The following is a 20,495-nucleotide window of genomic DNA, read 5'->3' as shown; positions in this document are numbered from 1 at the left end:
ATCTGCTGTCATATTGCGTAGATGAACGAAAAACATACTCAATATACCAAAATTGCTTCTATGTAGACATCAGACGATAAGAGATGAAACAATTGCAGCCTACAATTTCCCTCAACTAACTACAATTGCCATTTGAGTGTGAGAATCCACTTGCATTCTAGCCGGGTTCGATTCCTGGTGGAGGCACAGTGGTTCATTTCCCACTTTAAATTGTAGGTCCACTCCCAATTAGCCTATCTGTGTATACAAGCGAACTTAAAACAAGACAAACTTTCATTCTAACCTCAGTCACTTGTGGGAGCTGCTTAGAAGCAGTAGTGTTGCTGGCATGATGGACTTCGGTTTTTACTTTTGCTTTTAACAGATAAATACATTTTGAATAAAAGTGAAATCAAAGTAATCGATTATTTTACCGGATGACAAAGTTATAATGGAATTGTGTTATCTCCATTACAGAACAACTACCTAATCTCATTCAATTCCAGTGTTCTATTTGGTAGATAGATATATCAGCCTTGGCAATGATGTAAACTTTTAGTGCAATGGCGGCAAAAGTGCAATAACTATAATGTCAAACCTTAAAGGTTTCCTGACAAAATGAAAAATGGACAGATCATTTACATTCTCAATGGACATGTTGAAAAAAAGACTAATATTCTTTTTTTAATTTCTTTTTTTAGCGTAGGTAAAAGGAAGTAACTTGAAAAAAAGTGGGAATATAATCAAAATGTCCATCAGCTATTCATTGATTTCAAAAAAGCATATGATTCGGTCAAAAGAGATAAGTTATGTAATATATTAATCGAGTTTGGAATACCTAAGAAGCTTGTTAATATGATAAAAGTATGCACCAGTAAAACAGAAAGTAAAATTCGTGTGGGTATTAATGTGTCTGACAAATTTACAATTCATGATGGGTTAAAACAAGGAGATGGATTATATTCATTGCTCTTTAATTTTGCCTTAGAATATGCTGTTAGGAAGGTAAAAGAAACTAACGGAGAACTAAAATTAAATGCTGTGACTCGGTTGTAAGCATATGCAGATGATGTAGACTTATTAGGGGATGATATAAATACATTTAAGAATAATGCTAAAATATTTTTCAAAACTGCTAAAGACATAGGTTTTGAAGTTAACAAAGAGAAAACTAAATATATGCTTACAGGCCGAAACGAAGGGTTAGGTAATAATCAAAATCTAATTATTGATAACAACTCGTTTGATTCAGTTTCCAAATTCAAATACTTAGGAGTAATATTAACAAATGAAAATTATATTAAAGACGAAATAAAAAGTAGGCATAATTCAGGAAATGCATGTTACATTTCTATTCATAAACTTTTGTCTTCTAGTTTAATAACTAAGAAACTAAAAGTTAAAATATACAAAACAGTAATTTTGCCTGTAGTGCTCGTATTATATGGGTGTGAAATTTAATCCCTTACATTGAAAGAGGAACATAAATTGAGAGTATTTGAAAATAAGATTCTTAGGAAAATATTTGACCCTAAAAGGGATGAGGAGACAAGTAAGTGGAGAAGGTTACATAAGTTAGAACTACATAATTTGTATTCATGTCCAGATGTTATTAGAATGATTAAATCAAGAAGACTTAGGTGGGCAGGCCATATGGCAGAAATGGGAGAGGAAAGAGGAGTTTATAGGATTCTTGTTGGGAAACCTGATGGTAAGAGACCTATAGGAAGGCCAAGACGAAGATGGAGGGACAACGTTGAGATGGACTTAAAGGAAATCGGTAGGGATGGAAAAAAGTATATAGATCTTGCTCAAGATAGGGACAGATGGAAGGCCTGTATTGCTGCAGCCATGAACCTTCGGGTTTAAGAAGGCTTGAGAGTTAGTTAGTTAGTTAGTTTAAGAGTAAGTAGCTAAAAATGAGTAAATAAAAAATGTTACGTGGCAGAGTGGTTAGCACAGCTCGCTACGACGCCAGGGGTTCCGGTTTCGAATCCCGACCTGCGCATGAATGTTCTCTGTGAGTGTCCCTTCGTCAGTTTCAGCATTCGTCGCTCAAACTCATCATCGCTTTCTGAACCGCCAGATTACCATTTCGGGTGAACAGCACGTGGCGTAGCGTTTCGCGCCCGAATTCCAGGAACAGGCAGCTTACGGTTACCTGACCAAATAGCTTTTCGTCCGAGGGCTACCATCCTAATAGTGTTTAATGAAGCAAACTCTTGCTAACACTCTTAAATGCTCCATCCAAGAAAATATTTTTTGTTGTTTTAATATTTCTTTCCCTCTGGAAATTGCAAATCTCACCTTCATAGTTGTCAGATAGTAACAATGCGTTGCCATCTGTCATGACTAAAATTTCTGGATCCAAGTTCACTTCCTCTCGACGATTTGTTTTGATTTGATTTGTTGTTTTAAGTCCAATTTATGCACATTAAGGATAATCGGCATTGGACCTACAGTTTAAAGTGGGATCCGAACCACTTGTGCCTCCCCCGGGTATCGAACCCGGGACTTCTCTCTCGACAATTTGTCTGAGTCTGCACTCCCTGCGCTGCACTCCGCTGCCTATACAATGTAGATTTAAAAGTTGTAAACTGAGGTATCCTAGTCACCAATTCCATCGCTGCCACCGGTTAGTCAAGGTATGACTCATCATCAGCCAAGGTCGGACGAAACGCAACTCATTAAACCGTCGTGGACGAACTGTAGCATGTTTCTACGAATTTCGCTTTCGGACGAACTGCAACTCGGACGAAACGCTACTGAACCGTACAGCAGTCCCAATCCCTACTCCAAGTTGCACAGCTGCTTTCGGAACCCTTGGTTTGGAAACGGGGTGGGGATGAGAAAAGGGTCTTGATTTTTTATACTGAAGCTCGTTCATTTCGTTCTCCTATTTCTCTTGGTTGAATTTTCTGAGCTACCCAATCTGCCTCATTTTCCTTTTCATTACTTTTTATTGCGTCACCCACGGCACGCTTACACGTACTTAACATTTTCAATTTCCCTGTACCTGCAACGTTTGGTTAGGTACGGTAAAAATAAATAGCTGCCGTTCATCAAATGTTGTATTTTTGTTTTTGTTACCCATTTTGCTCGTACTTCAGTCAGGGAGCAATGCAGCTACTGGTAACAAACGTAGTCAGGAAGTAGCATCAATTGTTCCTTCCCCTCACTGTAGTTGACAGGTAAAAAACTATGTAAAGCCCCATTTCCATTACCACAAATTTGCCGCGCAACATGACACGCGGCATGCAACGCTGCATGTGCCAAACATTTGTTGAAATGGAAACTGTCTGCAACATGCCGCGGCGCAAGTGCCGGGGACAAAATTGCCCTAAACGATTAAGACGCACAACATGCGCCGCGGACAATGGAAACAGCCTGCAGCAAGTTTCTGGGGCATGCGTACTAGAGAAGAAACAGACGACGCGACTACAATCAGTGGTCCAACAAGATTTAATAACAATGCAAAATAACTTGCAATCATTCTTACAAAGTTTTCGTATCCACTTTGAAGACGTAAGTCTCTCATCAACGAGTTATACGCTCCTTCCGAATTTCTTTTCGCTAGAAAACTTCCAATCCACCATCTAGGTCGTTCTCGCCTCTTTTTTTTTAGAAGTTCATGGTACGCGCCTGCCATAACCACAAAACCAGCCATAGTTGTATTGTTCATCTTTACACATGTTAAATCACCACCAAATTATTACAATACAAGAGAAGAAACACTGACTACTCTAAAGCTCAATGGAACAAAGCTACAATCAAGTCCTTCACTCCTGTGTTGTTGCGGGCGTATTTTGCAGAAGTAGTTTTGAATTGCAAACAGTGCACTAAATGACGTGCAACATGCGCCGGCACATGTTGCGCGTCATGGGTCTGGAAATTGTCAGAATGGAAACGTAGCTTAACAGAAACAGAAGGCTTTCACGATTTGTCTGAATATTAAAGTGATCTCTTTTTTCACACCCAAACATAAATAACTATTTTCAGATTTCAAAACGTAACAGGGGTGTAAGTGGTGACCTTCCACGTTTTACACCAAATCCTCAACTTCATTCCACGTAGTACACCCTGGACTGCTACTAACGAGACTCTAGCGACTGGCCCTATGGCCAGTATAATTCTGTGTGTTCTCCTCCTTTCTGTCATGTGTGCTGAGTGCCTCTTTACAGCTCAAGCTTTTAACCTAAGTCAGAATATTTTAATATTTCAGTTATGCGACATTATAGTTATGTTTTTTTGTTAGGGTAAGGGGCTGCACCCCGTATAACGTGGCGGGTGCAAAATAGCCTAAGTGCTGACACACCCAAAATTTTTAAAAAAATGTTACATATAACTTTAAGAAATGCGTATAAATATTTCACCATCGTTTATATTTATGTACATGTTGTTAATTTTCAAATATTGTGAAGAAATGCAGCAAAATGCTACGTATTCGATTACTAATGTGAGCCACTGTATATGTTATATTTTTATTTCATGAACAATGTATGGTCAAACATTACCTTGTAGAGCTCCGTGGCGGAGTGGTTAGCACAGGGTAACACTTTACTATACCGGAGACGGATTTCTTCAAATTTACAGGAGAAAGTACTTACGCAAATAATTTTCTGTAGCGTTGTTGATGTCCGGGAATGTAGTTTTGATCCATTTTAATGCGAATGCATGTGGTTTTCGTCGAAAATCTATTTCCGACGCGCTATTGCTGCTGCCGCCATTTGCTTTCTGCACGAGAGCACAATACGCTTTCGTATTGTCCGTATATACTAAATTGAACGAAAGGAGTGCTAATGGAACCAAACCTAACAGGCCTAACCTAACCTAGTAGACATACCTCGTCCCCGTGATGGTTCGTGGGGCTATCGTGAATTTTTGAGCTACCCATGGATGGTTTGTGGAAATAAGGAACAACAGTAAGTACTCGTTAATGTGAGAAATAGACATTATTTTCGTTAGAAATTCATTACTTCAACTAAAGAAATGTTCCGCAATGCAGAATAGTACGTTAGAAATGTAAAAAATTGCGAAATAAATCATTGATAGGTGTCTCCGGTATAGTAAAGTAGTACCTAGCACTGTGCAATACGACGTCACAGGTCCCGAGTTCGGATCCCAGCCTGTGCATTATTTTCTTTGTGATGTCCTTTCATCAATTTTGTCATTTCATCACCCATCCTCGTCTTCGCGATTAGCCAAAAGTGGCATAAAACCAATGTTAAATATAACAAATCAAAATCAAACATTACTTGGCATGACAAGAATGGATAGGTTATTTTGAAGCTGTTGTTATTAAAAGCAAATTGTATGTAGCTTTCCTAGACAGAAGTTTCACACACAGAAACTGATTGTTTGGATAACGGCTGCGGATTCCTACTCGAGCAGAAAATATATATATTTCCATTTATTACAACAATAGCAGAGTGATTTCCTGCTAAATCAAAGAAGACTTGTATTCACAGTTACAAATTGACGTGTTGAATGAACTTAACTACAGGTTTCTCTCACTCCAATTCTGATTAATCGAACAGCACACCACAACGTGGGTCATTATATATTTCCTACTTACTCTCTAGTTCCTCAACTAAAAATAAATTGACTGCGAGACAAAAACTCCTCTCCGATAACACATTATATGCAGAGTATACGTAAGTTGAAATTCCATGATAATAATAATTTGAATTCTTCAAGTAGTAGCTACAAATATAATTTTCCATACATATTTTCTTAGCAAAATATGAAGTTCCTCACTTCACAAGGATAACATATACACAGTATTTCACAAGAGTTTTAGTTCGAGCTAGTCGTAGGCCTAATATGAATATAAACGTCACTTCATTACTTAGTTAAAAAAAGTGCCAGGCAATCAGAATTCGAGGGTATGCCTGAAATTATTTGTAGAATCTCATGTATCAAGGGGGCTTTTTAAGTAAAATGAAGGATACATACCACATGCTTTGGTCAATTCAGAGTAGTAGAAACGTAATTATACTGCATGTTGCAACTGAAACCGTAGCCTCGAAGGCCGAAGTCGTTTAGTGATCCACTCATACACTCGGTACCAAACATTTCAAGTTCGAGTAGACATCTGGGCATGGCTGTTTTTTTGTAAGCATCCCTTCATAGATTTAATATGATCATCATTCATCTTCATCGTCTACAAGTGGCAGAAAAGCGATATAAAACATGAATAATAAAAAAGTATAACAAACAAAAGAGGATAAAAGGATGAACTGATTAAATGATAAGACGTTTTATAAAATTACTGTTTCTTGAATAATCTTGTCCTTTGTTCCGATTGTATTTCTCAGTCACACGTTGCTCAATGTCCATGTCGACTGCCGTTCTTGCGTTCTTGAAAATTACTTTCTTGTCTGTCCATGCTCTTCTTTCAAACGTGGTAGGTAGGCGGGCGTTCTGTCTGTTTCTACACCAAAAAGTTTAATGCACCTCCTGTCCAAGAAGACAAGAATTACTGAAAGTAATTTTCAAAATTGTAAGCCGATGAGGGTCCTTGTAAATGATAAAATATACTGTCCTTTTATTCGCTTAGTTTTGAGAATCACTTTACATACAATTCTTGCCTTCTTGAGAGTCCAATGGCCCTGTCTAACTACAGACCAGTTGCATAAACGCGGTTTCGTTTGTTTCGTACAACAATTCTATCTAACATTTAGTTTCTACGTATTTTCTACTTGCCAAAAGTGCCTGGGGAGTTCAACTGAAACCTTGACAGGATCGAGACGTACGTACGCAGATCCTCGTGCAGTGGTTTCTCGTTCAACTAGTTCTCGCGCTTTTGCTAATAAGTGCTAGTGTAGTGAACAGGTATTGTATAGGAACACATACCGCGTGGTTTAATAGAACAGTGATTCGTATACCTTCACCCGGATAGCCGGCCCGAACGGCCATGGACGGGAACGAATCCCCGGACACCGACATGGACACAATAGAACAACTCTAATTGCCCACCAAGGCTAACCACATACCACCCTCCCAGATAAGTGCGGACAAAAACACCCAAAAACGCCACCGGGATGAAATGGAGGAATCAATCCAGCCAGACAAAGTCCCCCGCGGAAACTCTCTTTCCGAAATTCAACCCACTCTTCCCGAATACTGGTACGACAAGGACATGCCGGGACCATATGTCGTCCTCCTGGACGGCATTGAGAAAAATGCGAAAAGACTTGCGCAGGTAGCGTCGGAAACATTCTCAGGAAAAAAAATGTGACCGTTAACTTGGTAGAACAATGTGGTATCAATCGGGTCCGGGTAACATTCAAAACAGCAAGGGCTGCTAATAATTTCATGCTGCAGACTGCTTTACATCGGGAAATGCTGGTTCAATCGCGGGTGCCACTTTCATTAGTTCAAAGCGAGGGTCTGGTATTTGGTATTGAACATGATACCTCCGAACAAGACGTATTGGAAGGTATAGAAAGCTCCATCACGGTTCTTACAGTCAAACGCTTGCCGAAAAAGATCTGGCGAGAAGATGGGACTTTCGACCTCGTTCCAACAAAACTTTTCTGTGTTACCTTCCGCGGGAACCAAATACCTGACAAAATCATCATTAATAGCCAAATACATGAAGTTACACCTAGAACAAGAGCAGTATTGCAATGTTCCCAATGTTGGCGTTATTCCCACCACCAGAAACAATGCCGTACAAAACCCATGTGTGCCAATTGTGCAAAAGATAAACATGAAGACCAGTGCGACAGTTCACCCTCGTGTATTAACTGCAAAGACCACCAATCCTCTTTATCAAAAAATTGCCCCCGACGTAGACTTGAATCAGCCACACAAAACAAAATGGCCGAAGAAAACATTTCATACCACGAGGCAAAAAACAAACTACAAGGGATTTTTATTCCCAGCCCTACCTGGGAGGAAGTTCTCCGCCCAAGATTCACAGGTGCCAATTTCCCCCCATTACGTCTTCCAAGATCGGAACGTTCGATGGACAACACTAGACTTGACTTGCCCCATTCTACACAAACGGTCAATAACTATCAGATATTGAATCATACGCAATCGGTGCTCACAAGGAAAGAACCAGTATTAGAAAATACTTCCCCTACTGATGCCATTAAACCGCCAAGGCGACCCAAAACATCCAAAACAAAAAGAAAAGACGACCATCAACCCCGCAAAACGTACAACAGCAGGAACTGGTATGACGATGATGAAGTATTAATCATGACCTTCAGTTCCACCTCTGACACAGAAAGCAATTATTCCAAACCGATAGGACACAATGCCCGGCCCGCTGCTTTGACAAGTAAGAGGGAGATAGATAGAGTGAATCCTGTTCGGCCACCAACAAATGTGTTCTCGAGTATTATTTATTTATTTATTAATGCCTTGTTTTAAATGGCGGAGTTAAGGCCGTACAAAGCCTTTTCTTCCACTCAACCATACATTTAAAATTATACATTATTATATTATACACAAAGTACACTAAGTCATTTCACATAGGTCCACACACACACATTATACTCATACACACAAGTCTTAAAGCCCTGAATATAACACACAAAATACAAAATATATAATACACAAAAAACTAAATATGGAATGAAAGAATGCAAAATTTAAAATTGTATTTAAGTAACTGCAAGGTATTTTAAGAATTCGTTCACTTGCACATGCTTTTTAGTCTGCTTGACAGGGGAAGATCTAACGACTAGTCTGAAGAGAGTGGCGAACACGTCTGCTAAAGGAACCGACGGAGCTTACTGTTCTAGTGCTTTCTGGCAGCTGATTCCATAGTCTTACAGCCGATACGGAGAAAGAGTTGGAGAAGAAGTTTGATCTGTGGACTGGGATAGAGAGAACTGAGGAGCTGCGTGATCTGGTGTCGCGATCGTGAAATTCGTGAAGAAATTAGAAGCGAGAGAGGAGATAGGAAGGTGACTTGAGGTTGAGAACTTTGTAAAGTAAAATCAGAGTGTGCAGCGTTCGTATTTCTTGCATACGTAGCCACCCCAATTTGAGAAAATAAGGTGATAGGTGGTCCCAATATTTTAAATTAAAAATGTATCGTACGCAGGCATTTTGAACACTCTGCAGACGTCTAGCTGACTCACCTGTTAAGCCGGAATACGCTACGTCACAATAATCTAAATGGCATAAAACTAGGGACTGACATAGTTTGGCCTTGATAGAGGTGGGGAGGAACTTGCCCATGCGTCTTATAGAATACAGAGATGCGAAAGCTTTTCTACACGCCGAACTTGTGTGATGTGACCATGATAAATTTCGTCTAATACAATTCCCAGACCTTTAACAGTTTGGTTAAATGGAATGTGAGTCGAATCTACAAGAATGGAAGGCAGAATGTTAAGATCTACGTAACGTTTCAGTTTATCGGAAGCAATCAAAATTGCTTGTGTTTTATTAGGGTTAATATACATGCCATTGTCTAGCGACCAGTTAACAATCCTCTCTATATCTTCATTAACCTTGTAAATACCATCGTTTAACATTACTGGGGGTGCAGAATAGTACAACTGGAGGTCATCGGCATACAGGTGATAACGGCAGTGTTTCAAGATATTTGGTAGGTCATTAATGTATAAAGAAAATAATAAAGGGCCGAGTACACTTCCTTGCGGAACGCCACAAGTAATCTCAGATAGCGCCGAGCACTTGCCATCATAAACCACCCTTTGTTTACGTCCAGTTAAGTAGGATTTGACCCAGTCGGTTGCAGAGGTGGTGAAATTAAAAAATGATTTTAGCTTGGAAATGAGAATATCATGGTCGAGTGACTGGAAAGCTTTCGTGTAGTCCAATAAAACTAAAACTGTCGCCTGTCTGCAGTCCATAGCTTGTCTGACGTCGTCGGTTATGTGAGTCATGGCGGTGCTAGTGCTGTGATTAGGTCTAAATCCCGACTGAAACGGAGCCAGAACTTCATTTGTATGTCGGCTGATTTGGTCGTGAGCAATGTATTCTAATGCTTTCGATAGCGCGGGAAGAATACTGACAGGTCGGAAATTGTCAATGGAAGTGGCGGGGTCAGTCTTGGCGAGAGGAAGAACGTGTGCTATTTTCCACTTATCTGGAAAAATACCAGAGCACAGAGAAAGATTAAAAATGTCAGTGATGTATGGCAATACATGAGGTAAAATCAGCTTTATTAGTCGCAATGGGAGGTTGTCGGCTCCTTCAGAACCAGATTTGATCCGACCGATTGCAGTTGCAACTTGGAACTCATAGACTGGGTTAAAATTGAACTCTATCCATTCTGTTTTGTGGTTTGCTATAGCTCTAATAGTAACATTTTTAGCATCGTTATTCATTGAATTAGAGAGAGAGAAATGTGTATTTAATTCATCCAGGGACGAAACACGAGTAGGATCTACGTTACGTTTCTCTCCTAGCCCTAGATTTCTTAAGTTATTCCACAACATTCGGGGGTTGCCTTGCATATTTAATAATTCGTAAGAGAGCCTTCTCTTTGCGTTGCCCACGGCCTGATTACATCGATTTCTCAACACGCGATAGTTATTAAAACTGTTTAAAGTATTTGGAGATTTGAGGCGCTTGTCAGATTTAAACCTGCGGTGAGCCGAATCGCGCTCAACCATAAGTGCGAGAATGCTGTCGGTCATCCAGGGGGAAGCAGGCCGCGTGACGCGTTTTTTCTTGAGTGGAGCATGTTTGTCGAAAAGGTGTAAGATTAGACTATTTAATTCATTAATCTTATCGTTAATATCAGTGAAGCTGTTTATTGAATTACATGGGGTTCTTGTAGCATCTTCGTTTAGTGAAGCGGGGTTAATTTTCTTTAAATCGCGGTATTCAATTATGTTTGGCTTGGATTTCGGAACATTGAGCGAGTAAGCAACGTAAATAAGATCGTGGAACGAGAGACCGCAGGCGCTCGTTTGTCCATGTTTGGTGATTCGAGAGCAGTCTCCAGTTAAGATGACATCTAGCCAAGAATGCGATGTAGCCGTGTGGAAGGTAGGGTCGAGCTTCAAAATATTTAGATTGTAAGAAGAGATAGCAGCGCGGAATTTATTTACTCAACCTCAGCGCATATAACAATAGAGCACAATCTTATTTACAACTCGATCCTAGACATGATTCCCAATTTATGGGACGCGGTGCGGGAAACAGAAAACAAAAACCGTCGCATTCAACTCATCAAACAAATCCAATCTTTAACATCTAATCTCCTGGCTATTTTAGAATCCAAGCACTGACAGAAGAAGGTTTCCGATAGATACCGGAAATGGAAACAATAGTACAATGGAATGTTAATAGCTTCTCCGCGAGAAAACTTGAATTACTAGACTTAATTGCCGAATATCAACCCCAAATTCTCTGTTTACAGGTAGTTAAAAGTACCAAACGCGAAAAATATCGTATTGCGCATTATAATATATACGGTACACCAACAACTAATAGGGGAACGGTAATATTCGTACACGAAAAAATTCAACATACAGAAGTCCGTATTCCGAATGACAAGATTAAAACAAGATTTCCAAGCAGAAATAGTAGCTATCCGCGTTTCGATCTTCCTACGAACATTCACAGTCATATCGATATACATCCCTTCCAATACTAACTCCCAACGCCTACGAGCAAGAGATCTTCAAGAAATGGTAAAACACGTTCCCGGACCTATTGCCCTCTTAGGTGACTTTAATGGACACCACTCAACGTGGGGGGACAAACATAACGACAGACTAGGTAACGCAATTGACACATGGATCACTGAGAATAACCTCATTCTCTGTAACGATGGCACCCCCACCCATTACCCTCTCAACGGAAATAACCCATCCTGCATAGACCTGACGATAACGTCTCCGGAAATATTCCCTCAGTTCGCGTGGCATAAAGACGCAGACTTACGGGGCAGCGATCACACACCCATTTTCTTAATCAGACGTCGTCACACTCTCCGACCCCCAGGCTTAGCTAACAGCCAGACACCCCCAGTACGGCGATGGAATAAAGCTTCCATTAACTGGGATGCGTTCAAAGCCACTTTCTCACGGATATACATGCCAATTCTATCATTCCGAAATATCAACCTAGTTTACTCCAACCTCATCGAAATGATTACGGTCGCTATGGACCACAGTGGTACTCGTACCCGCTTTAGTATCCCGGCCAGATATCCATCCATAAGTTGGTGGACGAGAGATTGCGAAACCATTAAAATCAGAAAATGACAACAACTCCGAAAATATGAACGACACCACCTCCGAGAAAATTTGATTGAACTACAAGCGAAAGCAAAAAAAAAAAAAACTTACCTCCAGGCGAAGAGAGCAGCATGGCAAATCTTTTGCAATACATTAGATCGCAGTGATAGCATAAGCTCCATTTGGCACAAATTTAACTCCATTCGCAAACCCACCCAAACCCACCCAGACCGAACCTGGGAAAACGACTTCATATCTTTATTAACACCCCCTTCGGTTAGCTCGGGTTATAAACACGACGAAAGATTAAACGCAACATTCACAGATGACTTCCCGCGGTAACCGCATCAGAACTCACAAATACCTTGGACTCCCTCAAAAATACCGCACCAGGATATGACGGCATTGCATATGACGTACTTCGTCACTTGCCGGACGAAGGTATCCACCTCATTGTACAAATTTACAATGAAATCTATCGCACCGGTATTATCCCCATAACCTGGAACAATCATATCGTAATTCCTATCCTCAAACCATCCAAACCTCGCAACAACGCACAATCGTATCGACCCATAGTATTAATTCCAGTACTAACCAAACTTTTTGAGAAAACATTACAACATCGAATAAACTGGACCCTGGAAAAGCAACAATTTTTCCCCCCAACACAAATGGGATTCAGGCTCAATCACGGCAGCCAAGATGCCGTATCCACCCTCACAGTAGCAATACAAAATAGTCAGATAACTAAGGAGTATTGTTTTAGCCTGTTTACAGACATTGAGAAAGCCTATGATTCGGTTTACATCCCAATACTACGCAATGTATTAGATAAATTATCAATACATCCTTCCGTTGCTAATATTATCTGGAATTTATATAATGAACGAAATCTTGTATTTTGGTTCGATGATCGAGTGGACGTGGCCCGAAAAGTACGAACCGGAATACCACAGCGGTCCGTCCCCCTTAGCCCCCTACTCTTCAATATACCCACCACATCCACCAATTAGATCTTGCTGACTTTAAAGTATTGCAATACGCCGACGATTTATGATGTTATAAACAAACTTCTGATGCCACTCAAGGCATACTTGCTCTAAAAAGGGCTTTTACTGTACTTCGGGATAACCTCTGGAGTATAGGACTAAACTTCTCACCCCCCAAATCAAAAATCCTCATTTTCAATCACCGGCAACCTTTAACTTATCCAAACAATATACCAAGTATCTAAAATATACCTCTTGTAGACTCCTATATATATCTCGGAGTTTTTTTTGACAGAAAACTAACGTGGAGACCCCACATTGAATACCTCAAAGTAAAAGGGAAAAAAAATTATTAACATATTACGAAGCATATCCACCACTAAGTGGGGGAGTCATCCATACATTATGCTCTTATTTTATAAAAATTGCTTTAGATCATTATACAATTACGCAGCCCCAGTATACGGTGGGGCAAACACAAAAACCCTGAACTCGTTAGATATATTACAACGACAGGGTTTACGAACGTGCCTCGGCCTAATGCCTTCCAGCCCAAACGTGAGCGTCTATCTCGAGAGTAATGAACAATCACTCACCCACAGACGAAAAGAACTCACGGTACAATTTCTACTCAAAACATGGGCTATACAACCCCACCCTTTCAATAGAGAATTTGCCATACAAAGACAATAGGAGATAATAAAGCGTATAGATCACTCAGTCCCCCGAAATTATTTCTTATACTGCTATTACAAAGACACAGAGGCCTATCAGCTGTCATTTACCCACGACCACCCACTCAAATACCAATTAAATATCCCCATAGAGCCAAATCTAGATATCCATTACGTCGACCGTGGTGAACATGGAAAATATCAAGAAAGATGGCCGGAGTCGACATTAATATACACGGATGGATCAAAAGACGATACCGCAGTAGGTTCTGCATTATATATCTCGTCCCAGAAAATAATTAGACAATTTAAATTACCTCCCGACGCGTCAATATTTTCGGCGGAATGCTATGCAATATATAGAGCATTACTTCATATCCTCGCGTCGGGCCTTCCACAATGTCTTATACTGACCGACGCTTTGAGCGTGCTCCAAACGTTGTCAAGAGCAGGCACTGCAGCCTATAAACTTACGATTTTCCCTTATCTTATTCAAAGTGCTGCGTTACGGCTCCGAAAACGGGGACAAGAAGTGACCTTTACCTACATTAAGGCACACTCCAATCAAAACAAATCTCATGATTTCGTAGACATCTACGCAAAACAAGCTCGGACACTCGAACACGTAACCCCCTTACGCTTGCCTTACACAGACTTGCTCCCTCACGTAAAAATGAAAATCCAACACGAATGGGATGAATGGTGCGCACACGAATTACAAAACACAACCACCTATAAGTGGAACACGCACATCGGCACAAAACAACCTCGGTATCAATCTTTGAAAATGCCTCGGGTCGTGATTGTGTTCATCTTGAGAATGTGCACGTTCTGGTGAATCAACATTTGGCAAGAATAAATGCGGTACCTATAACTTCCCGTCAATGCGGAGAACCCAGCCAAACAATTACGCACCTGTTTTTCCAATGCCCCTTACGACAAACCCAACAGTTGTATCAAACCCTACTTCGACTAGCTGTTCCATTTCCGGTGTCAATCCCAACCCTGATAAGTCAGCCTCGAGCTCCCATCATGTGGACGCTATATAGCTTCGCACGAAAACACAGCATCTCAATGTAAACAAAAACAATAAGGAAGATCACAGTGTAACATACCCAACAGGATACCCTCCCATAGTGAAAATCACGAGTGAAAATGAAAGTGTATTGTGCAAATACCATAAGGAATAACGACAGGAGACAAGAAGAAGTCGGATCAAATAAAGCAGTCCCGATGGCTAGAAACCGCAAAGGATAGGCGGTGTGAGCCACGATAAAGCAAGCAAGCAAGCCAAAAGTGCCTTTCATATCGCCCCAAGGCGTTGTCCACTCGGATGCTTCGTGATCGAAGGTCACGTGTACAAAGTTTCATGATTCAGATTTTCCGATTTTGAGTGGTGCTGCTGCTATCAGTTCGGTTCGCTTTCTCAAGGTCGCACAGCAAGCAATTATTTTTCGACTTCCGATAGGAGAAACTGGCCTCTAGCTTAGGTGGACGAACGCGTGGCACGGATGATTTTTTTGGCTCGACCATGGTTGGCCCTTTATGTTTCGTTACAGCGCCTAGAATAACGTAGTGTGGAAAACGGCATGCTTCTGCGCTCTCTGCATGGTTCCACTCGAAAATGATCCGCTGGAGGCGCTGGTGTTGACCCCGGTGCTTGGTGTTCGACTGCTTATAATGGAAGTAAATGGAGTTTTCGCTGCAACGTCTGATTCTTTTACATGAAGCATTTCTATGAATGTGATAATTGCTATGATATTTGGTACAGTGGTCGCGAAGATATTAACGAACACTCTAGACAGTCGACCACGTCCTGTTATCGTCATACTTTCGTTAATAATACGGGAGAAAAAATACGCGTGGAATGCTCTTGGCAACTAAATTTTTGTGTATGAATTAGGTTCGTTATTATTATCATCATCATTTCTTTTAAAAATATACACACTGAAGCATTTGTATTTTGGATATTTACTGTCTCTTTTCTTCCGCTTTAAACTAATCGCGGCGATGATGATAATGATGATTGCATGAAACGACAAGGGGAACCCCACAAAACTTTCTTAGTGCCATCGACATGAGTGTAAGGCAACTTTCAAACCAATGGGACAAGCGACACGGGATGTTCACACTGTCACACTAGTGACACACACTTCCAGACTGTAAAATAGCATTCATTGCACATGAGGGTCCAAACAGCAAACGACACGTTCATATGGCGTATTCGCGTGCTACTTGTTACTTCGGTCGGAAAGCTCCTTAAAGGAAGGGTGCTGAGACCGAAGCGACGCGCTACAGGGGGAGTTCCCAACTAAGTGACAAGCGACATGGTGCCTTCAGTCTATTAGCAAGCGTTGCTTGCGAACAACAGATAGGCGACACGATAAGCAACACGTGTCGCTTTGTCGCTTCTGCGTCGATCAAAATGGGCCATTCCCTCAATAGCTTGCAACATGTTGCCGTCGTTTGTTGTTTGCACATACGCGATGCAATGAGTGTCTTGCTTTAGTGAGATTGCGCACCTAAGCGACAAGCGGCACGCGACACTTACGCTTGAGGATTTCACCAACCGAACGCTGGCCTGTGCTTCCCGTCATGCCGCTACGATGTGAAATGTTTCTGTTGATTGGCTCGTTTCCAAGCAACATGTGTCGCTTCGGTGTCGGTGTGAAAGTTGCCTTGGACCGAAGGGTCCGTGTCGCTTTGGTGTGAAATCCTCGTATCGTTTGTCGCGTGTCGCTTTGGTGTAAAATCTCCTTGAGGAAACTGTGCAGTCAGAGCTTGTGTCCCTACGGTTCGAAAGGCTGCATTGATTTCCGACTGCTCGCTTTCAAGCGACATTTGTGGTTTGTCGCCTCGGTATGAAATATCTCTCAGGATACTATTTATATTCTAATAACATAGAAAAATAAACTCTAATACACAGTCCAAGACCTGACGTCCGGAATCACATTGCGATGTTTCTCCTTGTGTTACGCATGCTATTTATTTATTAATTTTATTTTACTTTTCTTTCCAAATTAATGCCATTTCGTGACTGCAAATCACTCCACAAATATAACTGTTTCCATCAATTCACTTACCGCCTTTCTAGAGAAACAAATCTACACAATATATTCCAAAAAGTAACTAAGCCGCATTACTTTCATAACAAAATTAGCACCTGGGTCGATCGCACTGCCATCTACTTGTCATCGTCTCGGGGAACCAGTTTCTTGGGTCGTTTTCCACACTACGTTATTCAAGGCGCTGTAGTTTCGTCCTTCAGCAACTTAATCTAAGCACGAATCATTCTCATCGCCAAACATCTGTATTTTTATTTAAAAAAATGATGTAACACATGTAAACAGAGAGAGAGAGAGAGAGAGAGAGATAGATAGATAGATGTAAAAGTTTTCCCTCAACAAACGATTGTTTTGCTATCGTATAAAGTGAACGCACATGTTAAAATTCATCTTGCATAAATAATCAAATTAGAACAAATTCACATAAAGCAATTAAGTATGCAGAAAAGAAATATATTTGTGATAAATACATAGTTGATCAGTAAATTTCAATAACCAGAACTTTTGTCACGCCAAATCTTGTTTACGGATGTTTTCAAACGTTTTGTTTTACAATTTAATTTTTTCACTGACATCCAAAAAGAAAATACGTATTATAACTTAGTGACTTTCAAGGGGTCAAAATACTGTAATGTTAGTATGCTACCGACCATAATTATGAGGCTTCTTCCAAAACGCCTTCGATAACGGTATTTGCTATTCGTAACGGATATGTGTATCACTTTTTCGAAACAGACTTTTGTGGAGGAAAAGAACTGTAAGGTTAAAAAAGTAACGAGCACAATTATACAAGAGACCTATATTATTCTCTCCGTAACACGTCATCGGACACGGTATTGCACATCGGAACGTCTGTATGATACCAGCTATAAATAACGTTGTTGCTTTGAAAAAAGGAGTGTAACGTTTTTACAGTCGTGACCTCACTTAAGTTACTGGTTAATTGTAATGTTACTATCACTTTCCACATACACTAAAGTTATTAGTCAATACGTGACGAACCTCGTTCTTACCCTGTAACGTTACTGGTTACCGGCAATGGATGTAACGTTAAAGTGTCACTTAACGACCTACTGCTTTACAAATAAGTTATGGTTCGGTACCGTTATGCACACCTGTAACGTAATGTTTCAATACCTGAGGTAACGTTTCTGTTCACGAAAAAAAGTTACTCTGTTTCTGGTTGTAACGTAACGGAAACCGTAATTGAAAATACCGCTTCATTTCCTTACGTTACGACTCCCTGATTTCAATTGCCTATCTGGACAATACTATCTTTAATTGTTGTAATAACCTCATGTTCCTTCTTCACCGTTTTATGAAAATATTTTAACATTAGTAGTTTCTGATATTCCGTTATCACTTTAGCATAGGTGTTCCTCTCATTATGACAAAGTTTACGTTATTAAATAAATCTGTAGGTTCATTTTCCCCACACTTTCTATTTCGTGTCATTTCATAATATGTACCTGGTCACTTGATTCTTAATACCTGGTTTTATATACGTAATTTAGACGGTCGAGCTCCAGATTTCTCACGCAATGAAACTCTGAATCTCTATATTATCTTTCATGTTTCATGTATTATATTTGTCAGAGTTAGACATTCTGCACGAATATTTATTTTAATTGTTTACTTTCATTATTTAAATAATATAAATATGGCCTACATGATAGAAATACCTCTACTAGGTTCTAATGAAAAATTAGAGACTTTATGTTATAATTTCATCTTCATATATACATAATAGTTTCTGAGAAAACTAAACAGGAAGTTTCGATAATTAGAGTCCTACAAACGACTGGAGGTTGGTAAAGCCGACCACCCTTCCCCCTAATCTGGCTTCAGATCTCCACTCCACCACTGGTGTTCCGCGTGGGAGGGAGGCCAGCAGTCGGTAGGTAAGCCAGGGCCCAACATTGGGCTGTAGCGCTATAGGATTACTTACTAACATTATTCAGGGCAATGGAATCTTCTCTTATGCACACCCAAAATAAATTTTCTGCGCACTCCTATGTTAGATAGATATAGGCCTTATACCAAATTGTGAAAATCATTAAAGTGCTATAACATATTAACCGTAATTTAGCCTTATTGTTGTAACAATCATATATCCTTATTTGTTTAACATTAAGTGCAAAATTTTCCAAACCATCTTTTTCAATCTACATTTGTCAAACATTAGATTATTTTATTTATTCACAGACAAATGAATGGAATGCTAAATTGTCCAAGTATCACGTGAAATTGAACCGAGCCCTTTAGGAACTTTCATTGTAAGGATTTTACACTGAGGAGAAATATTTGTTGATGTGAACTTCTTTCCAGAAAGTAGAACATTTGGAGATTAAAATGTTGAATAAATGTAGATGAGTAACGTTTTTTGATTTGCTTATTTCAACATAATGTTTTCAATTTGAAAGGATCTCAAATGCCGATAATTATTAATGGTTTATACTTACAGTGAATCAAGTGTTCCTAATATTCCTTGTTTCCTGCAAAATCGCTTTTTCGACCCCTTCAGATACAATTTTCTATAAATTTAAATGTAGAGAAAAATAAGTGTGTAAATTGCACACAATAGTGCAAACTGAGGCAGAAGAGAAGCAACCGAATTCTTGGCTGAAGAACTTTCCAGTGCGGAAACTCAAATAGGGTGAAGGAGTACGGCCAACAAACTGCGGGAACCAATAGTTTTCTTCTTTAATTTGTTTATCGTAGTTTAATGCTGAGTTAATATACGTCATGTACGTTTTCGTCTCTCAACCTACATTTCATTTCTATGTAACTTAAACTTTAATTTTATTCAGATTTTTGCTCTTATCCTTAAATATGTGCATTTTATACAGTGTAAATTTACGTATCTCGTTGGGACTTCTTCCTTTGAAGGTTGAAAAGCAGGTACACACGGGAAAGTGAGGCGTTAGACATAAAATAATGTTGAAGATGGTGACGTGAAGGAATGTGCTGGAAATGCATGTGTTCCGTGGAAGGTACTGGAGTCTAAATTTACATAATTTAAAGTCAATTTGCTCACTAGATGGCAGTTAGATGCTGCTGCGTGACGAATAATTACATTTAGGACTAAGAACTCGAATCACTGTATTTGTGTGTGTTTGCAATATCGAACGCAGTGTGGTCACTCATCTCAGGAGAAATCTCTTCTGACTTTAAAATGTTCTTCACGTTGATAGGGAGAAAGTTCGCTTCATAACGATCATTGATTATCTTCTTTGGTTCTTTAAGTGTAGACAAAACTTCACTAATGCATTCGTCTTTTCCTTCAATTTCCATTATCTTTACACTCAGTTATTTAAGTGTCCCCCTCCGATTTCCATGAAACTTGTCAGGTGTATAGAGGAGCCCAAAGGAAGAAATACGTGTTTTTTGTTTCGGCTAAGAAACTGTTTTCGGGGGCAAACCCCCCTCAAATCTCAAGATGAGGACAAAGTGAAGTGCAGATCTGACCCCTGTGTCACCCTCCGATTTCAATGAAACTTGGCATGTGTATAGAGGGACCCAAAGGAAGAAATACGTGTTTTTTTCTCGGCTAAAAAACTGTTTTAGGGGACAAAACCCCCCTTAAATGTCAATATGAGAACA

At 39.9% G+C, this 20,495-nt stretch overlaps 1 long non-coding RNA gene across 1 annotated transcript in view; it reads left to right on the top strand.

The window, feature by feature from the left end:
• The window catches only part of LOC145994350 (uncharacterized), a 134,849-nt gene extending 115,699 nt beyond the window's left edge, over positions 1-19,150 (top strand). Inside the window, exon 4 of the long non-coding RNA XR_014442338.1 lies at positions 19,098-19,150. This is a non-coding gene — a long non-coding RNA (uncharacterized LOC145994350). The remainder of the gene's footprint in view (positions 1-19,097) is intronic.
• Positions 19,151-20,495: the final 1,345 nt, after the last annotated feature.

Source organism: Lepisma saccharinum, chromosome 10 (assembly GCF_977018435.1).
Source record: "Lepisma saccharinum chromosome 10, izLepSacc3.1, whole genome shotgun sequence".
Classification (NCBI taxonomy): domain Eukaryota; kingdom Metazoa; phylum Arthropoda; class Insecta; order Zygentoma; family Lepismatidae; genus Lepisma; species Lepisma saccharinum.
Note: the sequence above shows the minus strand (reverse complement) of the source record. Positions and strands in the feature narration are given on the sequence as shown.